This window comes from Adiantum capillus-veneris, chromosome 14 (assembly GCF_014529385.1).
Source record: "Adiantum capillus-veneris isolate H3 chromosome 14, ASM1452938v2, whole genome shotgun sequence".
Taxonomy (NCBI): domain Eukaryota; kingdom Viridiplantae; phylum Streptophyta; class Polypodiopsida; order Polypodiales; family Pteridaceae; genus Adiantum; species Adiantum capillus-veneris.
This window is the reverse complement of record NC_140944.1, coordinates 36,221,009-36,237,709: the sequence shown is the minus strand read 5'-3', so window position 1 is coordinate 36,237,709 and position 16,701 is coordinate 36,221,009.

Genomic DNA, 16,701 nt, shown 5'->3' with positions numbered 1-16,701 from the left:
TGCTCGACAAGTCTATGTAGCCCACATGACCAAAAGGTGACCCGAAGCGGTACTAAACTTCAAAAACGGCATCAGACACATAAAGCGTCAAATAGCTCTCATGGCCAAACCGATGTCCGTTTGCCACCAAACTTCACGAGCGACTTTCCTCAACCATCAACAACCAAGTCCTATGTTGGTAGACCATCACAAATCATCGAAGACATGTAAACGCAACCACGCGTGCTTCTAGAGCGACAATTTCCAAATGAAGCTTCGGTGAAGCCAAAGTCGACAAAAACCATACGGCAAGGATCCCCAAGGGATCAGGAAGCTATGGAGACCAACATCAAGAAATTTCATCGCCAAAAAGCACTCCAAAAGTCAGAAAATGGTTTGGAGGCTCTGAAATCCACATTGGGAGTTACTTTCTATCCATTTGACTTTTTTGTTGAAATTAGGCTTAAAAGGGACTCAGGGGGACTAAGGGCAGGCACTAGTGATAGATTCCATGAGAAAATCATCAGGAGACATCCTACACGTAGGATGTCTTAAGGGAATTTATGGGCACAGATCCCAACATTTCTCATCACACACATTTTTTGAATGACCTTTACATGCTAGCCACCAAGTTTCATCACATTTGGACCAAAATTGACCTCATATGCATGAAAAACGCAAAGTTAGGGCATAGAGGCAATAATAGGCCATAAACCTACCAAAACTTGTCCAAATCACATGAAACTTGCACAACACATTCACAAGCACATAACCAACCAATCTGTGCGGCCACCTGCAAAAATTGATGAAGTAGACATCCTACGCGTAGGATGTCTATTTGACATTTTTGGCCTGCAGAGGGTGTTTTTCCATTCAAGATCTAATCACATCATCTTCAAGAGTTCATATACCAAGTTTGAAGCCATTCTAATCATTTTTGACCCCCAACACCTTCAAGATACACTTTTTGAGCCCAAAACACTACACAGGCTCTTACCAGCATCAATTCTTGTCGAAATCAAAATCCAAGAGCATGGACATGTTCCATATGCCAAGGACTACCCACAGAACAAATCCCAAGCCATTTTGATGAAATAGACATCCTACGTGTAGGATGTTTCAAGCATATTTTTGATCTTCTGTGCAAAGAGTGACATCATGGGAGCCAATACCATGGTGCAATGAGCCCATATATCAATTTTCAACCTATTTGGACATCACTTGCTACCTGTTATGGACTTTCTACCCAATTAATGACCTAAAGCCTGAATCAGCCCAAAAATCCACTTTTTGATGCCCAAATCCAAATCCAAGCACATAGCCATGTTCCACAGACCAAGGACTACCAGCATGTCAAGTATCACCCAATTCTGATAAAAAAGACATCCTACGCGTAGGATGTCTAAGTGAAATTTTTTGGCCAGAATTGCATTGTGAGCACATGCACAGTTTCACAAGTTCTTTTTAAGCTTTATTTTCAATTTTCAAGTCATTTGGATAGATAAAACTCAGTTTCTCAGTTGATATGGAAAAAACGCTAACTTCGGACTACTGAGTGCAACAGGATCAATGGCAGCCGCAAAGTCACCGGCAAAGAAGAAAAGAATGACCATAAAAGATTACCTAGAAGAGGTAGAGCCCTTCGTCATCCCAGAAGGAACTCTAAAGCCAACAAGCACATGGATCCAAGAAGATCTGCTGGAGTCCAATGATCTAAAGATTACCAAGGCGTGTTCAAAGACACCGAAGGAAATGCGATAGAGCTACGGATGTTACAGCGGGAACTCAATGAGTTCGTCAAAAGCAAGATGGCAGAGTATCTGGAGAAGATTGATCTTCACAATTACTTTGAAGCGGTGCCGGTAGGTATTGACATAAAAAAAGTATGGGAATTTGTGACAACAATAAAAGAAGATGGAGTGGCCCGAGTTATAGATCTGCAGGGCAAGCCAGGCACTGAGATTCTAATCACAGAAAGAGTAGTGGCAGCTGAACTAGACCTCTCCAATGAGGGGGATAGTGTAACCAAAAGAAGAGACGAAGTAAAGGTGTACAATTGAAAGAAAGCCAACTATACCTTTGAAGATATTGCCAACCCGAAAGTGGAAATCATGAGCCAACTGTACAATTAATATTTCCATATATGTACAAAGCGGCCACAAAAGTATAGGATACCACCTGCAACAATTGCCACAACATTCACCTGGGCAATGCAGAAAAGCAAGCCAAAGATCATCAATTATGCAGCTTATGTACATAATAATTTGGTGAAGATGGGCAACAAGAACCCCACATACATTGTACCGGGTGAGCTAATCACAAAAGTGATTTATGGGGCATTGCACGCCAAGGGAAGATGGCCCAACCCTCCATCACAAAACAACTGACTGAGGCTCAAAGAAGATAAGGAAGACGAGCATCCAAAAGCACCAAGGGTGGCAACCTCTTTGAAACGCTGGTTAGAAACCGTGCAAGAAGAGAAGCCAGAGCAGAAGAAAGGAAAGAAAGAATCTGCCCAAGTGCCAGCAAAAGAGACGAAATCACAGAAAGCGGCACGTCTAGAGCGGCTGATGGAAAGCTTCAGGGCAGAAAGAGCCCTCAAAGGAGATTTAGATGAGCTATGGAAGCCGTCTCTAGAAGCAATGTCGAGATCATCCCGAAGGGTGTACAGAGACAAATTCGATGATTACATTAAGAATTTTGAGATTCTTAATGCCACAGTAGAGAATATCCCACATGTGCCCTTTATAGAAGAGGAAGTGGAGCAAGTCTGATAGAAACTGCTAGAAGAGAAGGAGGGCCAAGAGAGAGAAAGGAAGACCAAGGTGGATAGAGATTTCAAGAAAAAACCGACAACTCCACTGGCTAGCCCTGAGTCCACCAGCCCACCGCCTTCACCACCTCCTCGTAGCCCTCCACAAGAATACAAAGAGGAGCAAGACAACCCAGAAGAACAAGGGAGTCCAAGCAAGAGCAAAGCCAGGAGCAGGAACCAAAGGAAAAGGCTAAGCCTAAAAGTGGGAAACCAGAGCCAAATGAATCATACAACACATTTCTAGACCTACTTGCTGCCAGATACACAAAAGAAGAGGCTTCCACAGTCGCATTTGACTTGGCAAGCACGGGGAACAAAGAGCAAATGCAAAGCATACAGTTAGTAGAGCTAAAGGAGATGGCCACTGATACAGTGGACTTGCACCCGCTCACCAATGATTGGGATGTGGTGATGACAAAGCTAACCGAGATAAGAGCCCAGTCAATGGCCTCAGAAAGTGAAATGGCAACTCTCAAAGCGACTGAAGTGCAGATAAAGCTGGAAGTTGACACTTTACAAAAGCAAATCCAAAGGCAGATAGAGAGAGAAGCAGAGCTGCAAGCCAGTCTGGCAAAGGAATTGCAAACATGCCAGGAAATGGAAAGAGAAAATCAGGCAGCAGCCCAAAGACTGCAAGGAGCCGAAGAGGAGTATAGAAAACTCAAAAAGTCATTGACAGATGCAGAGAGGGAAAGGAATAAACTAACTCTACAACTTTCTGAGGAGTCCAAGGAAGTTGAGGCCATGAGAAATGCCAAAGAAAAGGTAGAAATAGACCAGGAGGCTAGCCAGGATGAGGTCCTTGAGCTCAAGGACCAGCTTAAATTTAAAGATCAAACCATCCAGCGGCTACGGGCATCTCCTGCCAGAGTGAGAGCTACTAGCTCAACTCACACCACTACAGAAAGCCAGATCTATGAAGAACAGATGAAAGAGCTTCAGAAAGAGTTGACCTTAGAGAAAAAGCAAAGGTTGATGATGGCGAAAGGGTCCGTGGTTATGCAAACACGCATGCAAGAAGAGCAGAAATCAATGCAAGATGAGCTAGAAATTATCAAGAGAAATCTCTAATAGGCGATAAGGTAAACGCTGAATTGAATGACCTCCTCGTGAACATGGGAGAAGAAGCTGAAGCAAAGAAACAGACACTCCTAAAGCAGATAGAAGAGTTGTGAGGACAGTAGGCAGAAGAGCAGGCAGGCGGAGGGCCAGCAGCCATGGAAGGCATAGACCTAGAGAATGTGGCGGATCCTGTGGACACACCCATGCAAGAGGAAATCCTAGTAGGACCCTCTCAAGAGCCACAAGATTTGACGCAAGAAGAGGAAGAGAAGCTGCGCAAGGCCATAGAGACAGAAATCAGAGAAACGGTCAAGGAAGCCTTGGAATGGAAGCAGAGGGTTTTTAAATCCATGACCATTCAGAAGATCGACGCCAGCAACCTCCAGCGTGAACGGCTATAGCCCTCTCTCCCATATCCTTTGCTAAAATATGAAGCCACCACTATCAACAAGAGGATTAGAGAAGAGCTAACAGTCCCACTCTACACAACAGATATCTCCCAGCCTGAAGGGGCCAAGTTAATAGTCGAATCCCAGCCCAGGTGGAGAAAATCATGGCTGACAAAGTACCCAAAGTACCTACTCCATCTGGTAGAGGCACCCAAACTCATCAGAGATAATCTAAGCTTCTGCCCTCTACCAAGGATACAAACGTGGAAGGCCCAGGAGATACTACAAAGAGGCCAACCCACTTGGCTGAACTATCCGAAGCTGCCAAGCTTGAAGGCAGACGAGAGAATAAGTGTTCAATACATGGTGAAAACCCTAACGGGCGCCATCAAATTGTTCACTGGCTCGCCTGACCTTTCTTGCATAATGATGAGGAAGATCTGCAAAACCCTTTTGGCAGTTTTCAAGACGTTCAAACCAGGCCAATTGATAGACAGTATCTTCTTCTTTCAAGATACTTACAGATGTGCATATGATCTGTCTTGTCGGCCTTCCAAGGAGGTGATACATGCATTGTATCAAAGGATAATGTTTCTGCCATCCTATCACCTCCAGGCCTTTGAAGAAGCGTTCTACACCGGCTTCTTCACCATCAACACTCATATATTCGGCCCAACACTGCTAGAGGCATAATGATGAGGAAGATCTGCAAAACCCTTTTGGCAGTTTTCAAGACGTTCAAACCGGGCCAGTTGATAGACAATATCTTCTTCTTTCAAGATACTTACAGATGTGCATATGATCTGTCTGGTCGGCCTTCCAAGGAGGTGATACATGCATTGTATCAAAGGATAATGTTTCTGCCATCCTATCACCTCCAGGCCTTTGAAGAAGCGTTCTACACCGGCTTCATCACCATCAACACTCATATATTCTGCCCAACACTGCTAGATTTATATGCAAGATACGAGTCGCTACTCAAGATGCACGAAACCATTAGATGAAGAAGCAACTCAACAGCCATGTCAGGGATGACATGAGCAAGGAGGGGGGGAGTGTGAGAAGCTAGACACACCCTACGGAAACTGACTACTCGACAGATTATCATTTTTTGTAATTATTCATTTATTGAGAAAACTTGGCATTTCACCTTGTAAATATTGGGGCTTACAGAAGTTTCCATATTGTCTCCCAGTTTTGATAGCTAGATTGAGTAGATGGTTGATTTAGAACTTTGGGGTTTGAGAATTGTAAGGTATTTATATCACTTTTTGACCTTAATGAAAAAACTTTTGTCATTTTTAAAAGTTTTGAAGTCTGTGAGTGAGTGTACTGTGTATGAGAGAGAGTGTGAGATTCATCTTGACGCTACGTGTGCACCGATGGTCGGAATCGAGTGCGGAGAAGTGCAGCGTGTTTCCCTCGACGAGAGCTACGCGCCGATACCTACATTGGGCGCATACGGGCGAGTTTTGTGAGCTCTATCTACGAGCTTCATCTGGTGATTCGGTGAGCATATGTTGTCCGATTTTGCATTGCAGCATATCCACGCGTTCACATTGAGTAGAGCTACACATTAGGCACATTAGATTTTGGAAATGAAGACTTGAAAATTTTGGCCAGACATCCTACGTGATTTTGCACCGGGTGTTTTGGGTTGGGGTTTTGGTTCGTAGACCTTAGGGGGAGCGACCTATTTGTGTTAGCAGGGTCTCCTGCAAGTTCTGTGGTGTTTCGAGATTGTTTGATGGGTGTTCGTCTCTAGAAAGCGTTGTAGGAAGTTTCCTCTCATGCACTCTTGAAGACAGTGACTTAGACATTGGGTGGAGACCTCTGTAGGAATTAGTTAGGAGTCGGTCGAGTGTAGGTTGACACCTTACGCTTGCTTCCATGTGCCTGTGGGTCGAGCTTCGTCCTTAGCTGACAAATCTTGTTAAGTGAGTTCTCGCTGTACTGACGTCCGTCGCGGCGTACCCATCCAATAGATATGTTGTGGATTGGCCACACTATGTTTGCGTCATCATGTATTTTTGTTGTATCCTAGCCACATCCTAGCTAGATGGCTCCATGTTCATTTGTTTCTCTCTCACACATTGTGTCATGGATCCCATGCTTGAGGTGATGAGGGCCCTAGGTAGGGGAGGTGTGAGGTCACCACTCCCTACTCATAATATTTGCAATCCATAATGGATGAGTGGTTGCAAGAATTTTTGCAATGGACCATGGAGGAAGAAGAGGTACATGAAGCTCTAAAGAATTTAATTGAACCCCTCATTCCTGGCTCTATAGTAAGTATACAAGAAGCAGTGAAGTCTACATCCTCTCGTTGGCCCATCTCAGCTCTTTTAAGATGGTGATCAAATGCCTGGCATCATGATATTTTTAGACACATGAGAGTGCCCTAAAGGACTAGCCAAGGACCAAAAATAGTGGCTTGTGCACAAGGTAACAAAATACCACCTTATCAATAATAACCTCTATTGCAAGGGTAAGGATCAAATTCTTAGGTGAATACCTCTCTCTAGAGAGATCACATAAATAATTTCAAGTTTCCAAGATGGTGTTTGTGGGGGAAACTTGGCACATGTTATCACTAGTATAGAGATTCTACAAGCCAGTGGTGCAGCTAAAGTGTGTCGACCATAGCAGAGGGCACAAATAGGTATGGATGGGCTAGCAGGTGCATGCCTATTTAATAAAGCAGGTATGAAGTGCAAGATTGACAAGAGAGGTTTTGAAGTGTATGTCTGAAGAGCTTGTAGTGTGGAGCATTTTGGTCTTTACGAGTTGACAATCGAACTCTTGGTTGCCAAGTTACAAGGCTTTATAGTTTCAGTAGGGGCCGGCTTTGAGTCAATTTTGTCGCATTGGGAAATGTGCCATCTGATGTGTTTTGGCCCTTGAAGAGTTTGAAGGGTAGTGGGTGATGTATGGAGCTGACAGGAAGAAATTTATCATCAAACAAAGCCTAGATCATGGAGATATAGCAAGTTGAAATTTGTGCCAGTTGGTGGCAATATGGTGCCAAGTGTTTTTTACCAGTTTTGGCCGTCTTAGTTGGAGTGCCCGGCATGATCAAGAAGAGGTGGGGTTTTGGGATCTTGAAGCTGGCTAGCTAGAGTTTCACTTGGTTTTGACGGTTCCACGCTTGGATCACCAAGCGTCACATGACATAGCCATGAAGTTGGGACAAAAATTATTTTTGCTTTCTTTGAGAGTTTTTAAGTGGGTTTTTAGAAGCTTGGGGGGAGAATGCCATGTGGCCGGCACTAATCCCCCATGCAAGGCCACATGCTGGATAAGAAGGGTATAAGAGTTGGAGCTGGGCACCCCATATGAACAGTGAGATGGTGAGAGAGCTTTGGAGCTCTTTGGCTATGTTGTTGGCCTGTTGGGAACTGCGCGGGCATGAGGTGTCATCATTGATGGTTGTCACGGGTGGTCGTGGACACTGTGTTTCTACCCATTGTAGCTGACGATATCTATTGCATTGATGACATCGCATGACCACTGCACTAGGTACTCGTGGTGCTCTAGGATGCCAATCTTTTGTTGAGGACAAGGGGGGATCCACCCTTCTCACGGCGCTATGACATCCCAAAATGGGGGCCTCTCACATGCCTTGGCCCTCAAGTCATTTGAGGGGTAGTTCACATGCAATTGAAAGTGGAAAAGCTCCAAGATGGTAGCACCATGTAAAGGATGCTAAAACTGGATATGCCAAGTGTGTGGAGTGTATGTAAAATTTTAGAACAAACTCTAGTTGAGCTGCACAAGCCAAATGAACTAATTTTTTCTTTTTTTTTTGAAGTTTAGACACTCCTATAAATGGGGTCTTTTCAAAAGTGTAAAAGCTTTTTGAGCCAAGGACTTTTGTCGGTTGGGCATCTAGCCACCATTGTGTTTTTGCTGAGGAAGTGGATGTTGAGCCATGGTGTCAATGTGGAGCCAAGAGGGCTTCCAAGGTTGTATATGAACCCACCAAAGTGTGTACCGTCTTGGAACATAATTTGTAAATGATCGTTTTTTGAAGTGAAGCCATCATTGCCGTTGGTGCAACCAAACTTGGTTTGAGCTAGTAAGCAATGTATGTGAGGCTATGGATGCTTGCAAGTATGGGACCCAGTGCTAAATCGGGTATGAAAGGCTTGGGAAAGAAAGGGCTAGCAGAAATGTATGATTAAAGTGGTTTTTTGGGCCACAAAATCCTCCAAGGCGATCTAATTGGGATGATAGTCAAAGTGCCCAAGATGTTGAGTTTGGTGCTCTAGAATGTGGTCTCCAAGATGCTATAGGAGCCCATCCAGACGGCTCATCAAACGGGGCCACGATGTGCAAGATATCCAAGAAAATTTTAGAAGCTCTTACGGATCCCCGACGGACAAAGTAGGTATGGACATGTAGCCTGAACTAGAAGAGGGAGGTAGGTGTGTATAGCTCAATTTGTAGAGTATGTCAATCTTCTCGGATTGCCATTCGAGGCTCTAAAGTGCAAGTTATGGCCATTTCAAAATTTGTCGGGTACAAGTTGTGTGTCCACTTGGTCGTATTAGCAAGCATGCCATCTAGAGGTTTCATGGGCTCGTCAGAGTTCTTGGGGGTAGTGCTTATCATATGTGGAGTCAGTAGAAATCGACGGCTTGCTAATCAAAACCGTGGGTGGCCAAATATGACAAGGTGAATGTGGGGAAATCACATATATTTTTTACAATTTTTGGCGATCTCACTTGACTGACTTGAGAAGGTTGGTGTGCGCTAAATTGCTCACAATTTTGGACCAGCAAGACAGGATTTTAGTTTGTTGATGAGGTGGGTGTTTGGCAAATTTAGTACACGGGGAAGCACTGATGGCGTGGAACTTGTACCTAAAGAATCCATGTGTTGGTGGATGTGAAAATGCAAAAGAAAGTGGTGGTTGAAGTTTGGAAAAGAAAAGGTACTAATACTTAAGGGGAGTGCAAAAGAAAAACAATGAGAGCTTTTGAAGACTAAGCTTGAGCGAGAGTAGAGAGGGCTGTTGATAAAAGTTATATTTTTTAAATAAAGTGTGGATAAAGGAGGGGTCTCAAAGGGTAAAAAACAAGCATCATTTAGGGAACAAAAGAAGAAGAAGCAAGGGAGCAATGATGGCACAGTCGTTGTGCCTTCGAATTAAAATAAGAGGGAAGCTTTTTTTTTTTTGGAAAGGAAAACAAGAAAAGGAGTGTCCTTCGATTGTTTGGCTTCTTCAGCTCTGTGGAGAGAGAAGCAAGAAAAAGAGGAGGGTTTTCTCTTTGGAGTGAGGGGCGAAGGAGAAGGTTTCTTTGTCCTCAAGGAGGTGTGTGCCCTACACAAGGAAGCCAGAGGGGAGGCTATTGAGTCGAAGGTCTTGGCTTGTCAAAGTGTGGCTACGGTGATGGAACGGAACCGGAGGGCTACAGAATGGCTGCTTTGAGCTTGCAGAGGGTGTGTCGACTTGGAGCTAGATTGTAGATGGTTCTTTTTGTGAGGTTTTAGGATGATTTCCCCCTTCCTGTTTCCCTTCTCTACTTGTGTGAATGTGTTTTTGGGTGTGTTGGCAATGTGCCCCCTCTGAAGTCTGTTGTGTATATACCAATTGAGAGAGGTTGTGTGTGTGGTGAAGGTTGTAAATCGGGTTGTACATGATAGTTGATGGTGTTGTAATGTGTGTATGCATCTAGTTGGGTGTAAGTGGTGGTTTGTCAATGCGTGTGTCAAGTTTTGAAGGTGAACTCTAGTGGATTGAGGTGTTGTGTATATCCTGGGCTATAGAGAGACATTTTTTTAGGGCTCCATGTGTATTCCCCTTTACCCTTATCCATCGTGTACTTGTGTCGATTTCCCCTGTCCCCTTCTCTTCTCTTCTTGTGTGTGTGCATCTCCGGGCGTCTGTTGGCAAGAGTGTCTCCCCAAGGTTGAGTTCTGCAAAGAGAGACAGAGAGAGGTGTTGTGTGAGTGGAAGGCAACCATGCAGAGTGATTGGTGCTTGTTTGTGGTGTTTCAGTGAGTGTGTGCATCGTGTCATGTGAAAATGACAATTTTCCTATGGAGTTGTGAAGTTATGGTTGTGTTTTCGAGTGGATTAGGGTGTCTTAACCCTTATTCATCGTGTACTTGTGCCGATTGCCCCTTTCCCATTCTCTTCTTTGCTTGTGTGCGTGCACTTTTGGGCGTCTGTTGGCAAGTGTGTCTCCCCAAGGTTGAGTTGTATTAAGAGAGATAGAGAGAGCTCTTGTGTGAGTGGAAGGCAGCCATGCAGAGTGATTGGAGCTTATTTGTGGTTTTTCAGTGAGTGTGTGCATCGTGTTATGTGAAAATGACAAATTTCCTATGGAGTTGTGAAGTTATGGTTGTGTTTTCGAGTGGATTAGGGTGTTGTGGAAGCCCTGGTCTATAGAGAGGCAATAGTTTGTGTGCTGGGTGTGTTCCCCTTTCCATCTTTTGGTGCCCCCATTGAGGAGTGCATTGATGCTCCTAATTGAAGATTGAAAGTGATGTTTGAATCCAAAAAACAATTGCTATTTGATAAGAGGAATGATTGGTGGTCGATTTTGAAGCTGGCAGAGATGATGGAGCGAAGTGTTGGCCCCATATTTACAGGTGTTGAAGACCCTAAAGACTGTGTAACTAATTTTGAGTTATGGATGCTATTGATGCATATGGTGATAGATGTAGAAAATTTGCAGACGGTGCCAATGTTGATGCACAAATGGGCAAAGGTATGAATTGATGGTTTGAAGAGAGCTAATTGGAGTTCATGGCAAGAGCTGCATAGTCAGTTTCTGAAGCAGTTTTGAAAGTTGATTACTCTAGTAGAGGCATGTGCAAAGTTGAAGGCAATATGCCAAGATGTAAGTAAACAGTTTTTTGTTTTTGTTGAGAAGTTTCAAGTCTTTTGGAAGCGGTTGGAGACTGCTATGGGAGTTAAAGGCAATCAATACTTCAAGTTGTCAAAGATGCTAAAGTGCTTGCATCCAAAGATCAGGGACAAGGTGGAGTGCGGTGCAGATACCTATGATGATGTGGTGTATTTGGCCAAGATAAATAGTAGGAAGTCAAGCAAAATCTAGAGTTAGGCTTGCTAAAGCTTGCAGATTATATGCCTATTGGGACGACAATGTGTCCAATGGTTCAACCAAAGGTAATGCCAGTTGTTTGAAGTCCAGAACCTATTGAGGTAAGACCAATGGTCAATTATGCTTCTTTGAGGTTTCCAGTTTATGGTGTGCCCATGACGATGGTGGACGAGTTTTTCAACAAGGATAAGACTCTTGTCAAACAAAACCTGCATGCAAAAAGCTAGCCGGTCGAGTTTCAAGAGCACCTTGAAGAGGTAAAGCGTGTTTTTTTTAAGCGAGTGCATGAGAAGGTAGTAGAGTGTATCCCGGTTGCAGATGTCAAGTACCTAGAAGTAGATTAAGAAAGTGTGCAGAGCCAAGGTAGTGGTCAAGTTTTTGTGGAGCAGTTAGAGGATGAAGATAAAAATACATAGCTGTTATATGGTGCTGGTGATAATGAATGTACAAGGTCGAGTTTCTGGGAGACAAGCAAGGAGGATAGAGCGGATGAGTCCACATCTTATGTGAGAAACAGATTTTGATGATGCTGTGCTGGTAAGGTAAAGCTACCTTTTTGTTTGCCTGATGGTATGGTGATTGGCAATGTGAAGGAAGAGCATGTCAAAGTGTTTTCACTCATGGAGGAAGGTATATAATTGAAGGTGCAATGTGGCACCATGTTTATGACTTTGCTCATGAAAGTTGTGATGGAACGTGCCATAATGGTGCACTTGGTTTGAAGGTTTTCTTATAAGAGCAAAGCCGCATTTATGGATAGTCAAGTTGGCCTACAAGGTCGGCAAGAGGATGATGATGGAGAGGAAACCAAGGGAATTGGGCATTTTTCTTATGATCATGATGTGTTGAATGATGAGTGGAGGGAGCAGTTGTCATTGTCTATGGATTACAATGGTGATGCGGTGGACACATGTTCATTGGAGCAGGTATGCATTGAGGATGAGTCTAATTGAGGGTTTGATGATCCCATGGTTGATATGGATAAAGAGAAACAGGTGCATGTTGATAAATCTTTGACTAAGATACAGGTGGTGTGAGGGTTAGCCTCTCCAAAGGAGGTGCTTTTGCTAGATGAGTAGTTGTTTGCTATGTGTATGCCAGTAGAGGCCGATGTGGAGAATGTTTTGTGTCAACCGTAGTGCGTTTTGGAGGATGTTTCCTGCATGGAGACCCTTAATTTATATGGTTGGGATGGAGGGTCAAGTATGTCAGTTGTGTTTGTTCAGCAGGGTTGTAAGCACAATGGTGCTCTATTTGAAGATGCTTGGATGCATGTGGATTCTCATAGCAATGAAGGGAGTCCATGGGCAGCTTATGAGCATGGTGGGCTATATGATCGGGTGCAGCATCATGGGAAGGTGTTAGAGGTGGATGGACGGAATCAATGCCAGGTGTTTGATCCAGGTGGAGAGACGGAATGAATGCCAGGTGCTTGTTCCAGGTGGAGGCTATGATGAGATGTAGGGGGTGGGGCAACCCACTTGAGGTTTGACAATAGGTAGGCATGAATAAAATCGTATACATGGTTTGGGTTTTCTCATAGTTTTTTCCAGGTTTTGGAGTTTGTTCAACAAGGGAGTTGAGCAATGATGGTGCATCTAAAGTGTGTCCACCATAACTGAGGGCACAAATAGGTATGGATGGGCTATCAGATGCAAGCCTAAGCAATAAAGCAGGTATGGATGGGCTATCATGTACAAGATTGGCAAGAGAGATTTTGAAGTGAGCATATGAAGAGATTGAAGTGTGGAGCATGTCGGTCTTTACAAATCGACAATCAAACTCCTGGTTGCGAAGTTACAGGGCTTTGAAGTTTCTGTAGGGGAAGGTTTTGAGCTAGTTTTGTCGCATTGGAAAATATGCCATCTCATGTTTTTTGGTACTCAATAGAGTTTTGAAGGGTAGTGGATGATGTATGGAGCTGACAATAAGAAAAAACTTGTCAATCAAAGCCCATATCATGGAGATATAGCAGGCTGAAATTTGTGCCAGTTGGTGGCAGTATGATGCCAAGTGTTTTTTGACCGTTTTGTCCGGCTTGGTTGGAGTTCTGGCAAGGTCAAGAAGTAGAGGGGTTTTGGAATCTTGAAGTTTTCTAGCTAGAGTTCCACTTGGTTTTGATGGTTTGGCAATTCGATCACCAGGCACCACATGACAGTGCCATGAAGCTGGGACAAAGAAAGTTTTTTTAATTATATAAAAAAAATTAAGTGGTTTTTGAGAATCTCGAGGGGAGAATGCAAGGGAGAACGCCACATGGCCAACACTAATCCCACACGAGAGGCCACATGCCATATAAGAGATAGAGTTGGGCGCCCCGCATGAACAATGAGACGGTGAGACAGAGCTTTGGAGCTCTTTGGCTATGGTGTTAGCCCGTTGGGCACTGCATGGGCATGAACTAGCATTGTTGATGGTTGTTGCAGGTGGTCGTAGGCATTGTGTTGCCATCGATAGGATTTGGTGCAGTGAGTATGTGGCATGGCCACTAGAGCGGGTTCCCACGGTGCTCTAGGCCGCCAATATTTTTTTGAGGACAAGGGGGGTGGAACACGATGCCATGACATCCCAAAAGAGGGGCCATGTCACATGCCTTGGCCCTCAAGTCATCAGAGGGGTAGTTCACATCAAGTTGAAAGTGGGAAGTTATTGAGATGACAACACCATGTAGTGGATGCTAAAAATGGATATCCCAAGTGTGTGGAGTGTATGTAAAATGCTTTTAAATTCTCTAGTTGGGATGCACGAGCCAAATGAACCAAGGTTTTTCTTTTTTAAGTTTAGCCACTCTTATGAAGGGGGTCTTTTCAAAATTGTAAAGGCTTTTTGGAGCCAAGGCTTTTTACCGACTGGGCATCTAGCCATTTGAGACATGGTGCCTGTGCAGATCCAGGATGGCTACCAAGGTTGTGTTTGAGTGCATATGCTATCTTGGAGTAGGATTTTTAAATGGTCATTTTTTTAAGTGAAGCCATCATTGCAGTGTACTTGCGTTGATTCCCTCTCCCCCCTTCTCTTCTCTCCCTATGTGCCTACGTCCTTCCCCCTTCTCTTCTCTGCTTGTGTGCGTGCGTTTCTCGGTGTCTGTTGGTAGGTGTGCCCCCTCGAGATTGAGTTGTGAAAAGACAAATAGAGACAGGTGTTGTGTGAGTGGAAGGTATTGGATTGAGCAATGGGGAGTGATTGGGCCTTTTTTGTGGTGTTGCAACAAGTGTGTGCATAGTGTTGTGTGCAAATGGAAATTTTCTTGTGGAGTTGTGGTGAAACGGTTGTGTTTTCTAGTGGATTGGGGTGCGGTGTTGTGGAAGCCCTAGGTTGTATAGAGGCAATAGTTTTTGTGCAAGGTGTGATCCCCTTTCCCCCTTTCAACCGAGTTTGTGTGGCCTAGTTTGCAAAGAGATGTTCACCATTGGTGAAAAACATGCAAGGAGCATCAGAAGATCGGGATAGGAGGCTCACCTACAAGCCAGAGACTACTATAATTTATTACAAACCATTCATGAAATGGAGAATTGATACTATTGGGCTTTTGTCAAGGAAACCAACTGGGTAAATTATGCATCCTAATGGGTGTGGACTACATGACAAGGTGGGTCTAGGCAATAGCTACAACTTAAATTACAGCCAAGGAAGTGGAAAAATTTGTATTTGAGACTTTTTTTGCCTCTTTCACACTCTTCTTGCGATAATTTCTAATAGGGGGATAGGTTTAGAGGAGACCTAGTAGGAGATCTAATAGAGAAGCTGGGTTTCTCACATTGACACTCAACTTCCTACTGTTCACAATACAATTTTTTTTTGTGGAAAAGATAAATGATACGATCTACAAGATCATCACTAAATAGGCAAACGATCAGAAAAGTGATTGGGACAAGCACCTTATGGTTGCTTTTTGGGTTTATCGAACATCATTCAGGTTATCACTGACATTCACACCATATCACTTGGTGTACGATAAGGAGGTCATTTATCGATAGAAGTATAGTTGGCCAGTCTCAGGGTGCTAGCTAGGCAAATGGAGTGACCTATCTCACCTTTGCAACCATATTCCTGATTTGGAGTGGCTTCAACTATAGAAAGAGGATGCTACCAACTACTATAAAACACATGCAGAGTAGAAAAACTTACTTTTAACAAGGGACTTAAGGAGAAAGATCTCAAGAAATGTATGTTGGTTTTAAGATACAACAATAAGTTCAACACTGGGAAAGATAAGAAATTCTCACCCAAATGGGAGGGGTGATTCATCATTAAAAACACTATAGAAATGGTAGTTATAGGCTGATGGAGGCAGCTAGTAAGCTTCACAAAACATGTACCAATAGATGGAGATGAAAGCATACTCTCGTAATTTTTGAGGTTTGATCAAGCACCAACAATCAATATTCTAGAGGGAGGATAATCCTCCACCTCAATTGAATGACAATCTAGAATGTAACTAGAGATATAAATGCCTCTTGCCTAAGGGGGAGGACTAACGAGGGGTGCTTTTCAAATTTTTGTTCCACCTCTCTCCTTTGCATAAGAACCTCACCTATTTTCTTCGTGTTGATTATTTATCTTCAACTAAATTTATACCTTTATACGTTCTACATTCATTAAACAATAAAATGTATGACCATTATTATTTCTACTTTATACCTAGGTTTATTTCTACTAAACCTTTCACGTTTATTAAACAATAAAATCAATGACCATCATTATTTGATCTATCTATTTCTATTTCATCTTAAGTTTAAGTATATTTTAGTCCACCATGTAAATATTACTATTCCATCTTTCTAGTTTTTTTATAATACTATGCTAACTAGCTGCACTATGCACTAGGTCTTTAAATATTTATATAGAGGACCTCACTTTATCATATATATATATATATATATATATATATATGCCTTTGATCCATGGGGAGAGATCTAAGGCCTTCCATTCACCTTCCCTACCATGTGCTCTGAATATTGCAGGGAGGCAGTCTCTACATCTAGCTGTACTTGAACCTTCTGAACTGATAGGGTTGTAGCTAGAATTTCATTGATAACTTTTGTTAGCTGTTCATCTTTGGATTTTCAAGCATCTAACAACTTTGTAAGTAGGTCACCTAATTCCTCCATCTCCTTTTGCTATTAGTCTCGTGCTAGCTGATGTTGTTCAGCTTCAGCTTTCATTTCCTACACTTGCTTTTCAAGATTGGTGATGACATTTAATCTGTGTTCTAGCTCTCCTTGGAGAGTGTCAAACACCATCTCTAGTTCTTTAGCCTTTGTGTTGCGGTTAAGTGCTGGTGATCGAAGTCTTTCCGCCATATCCTGCATTTGCCTTGCATATTCGTTGACTTGCAGGATTACCTCATCCTTTGATTTCCAATCTTTATTTCTTACGA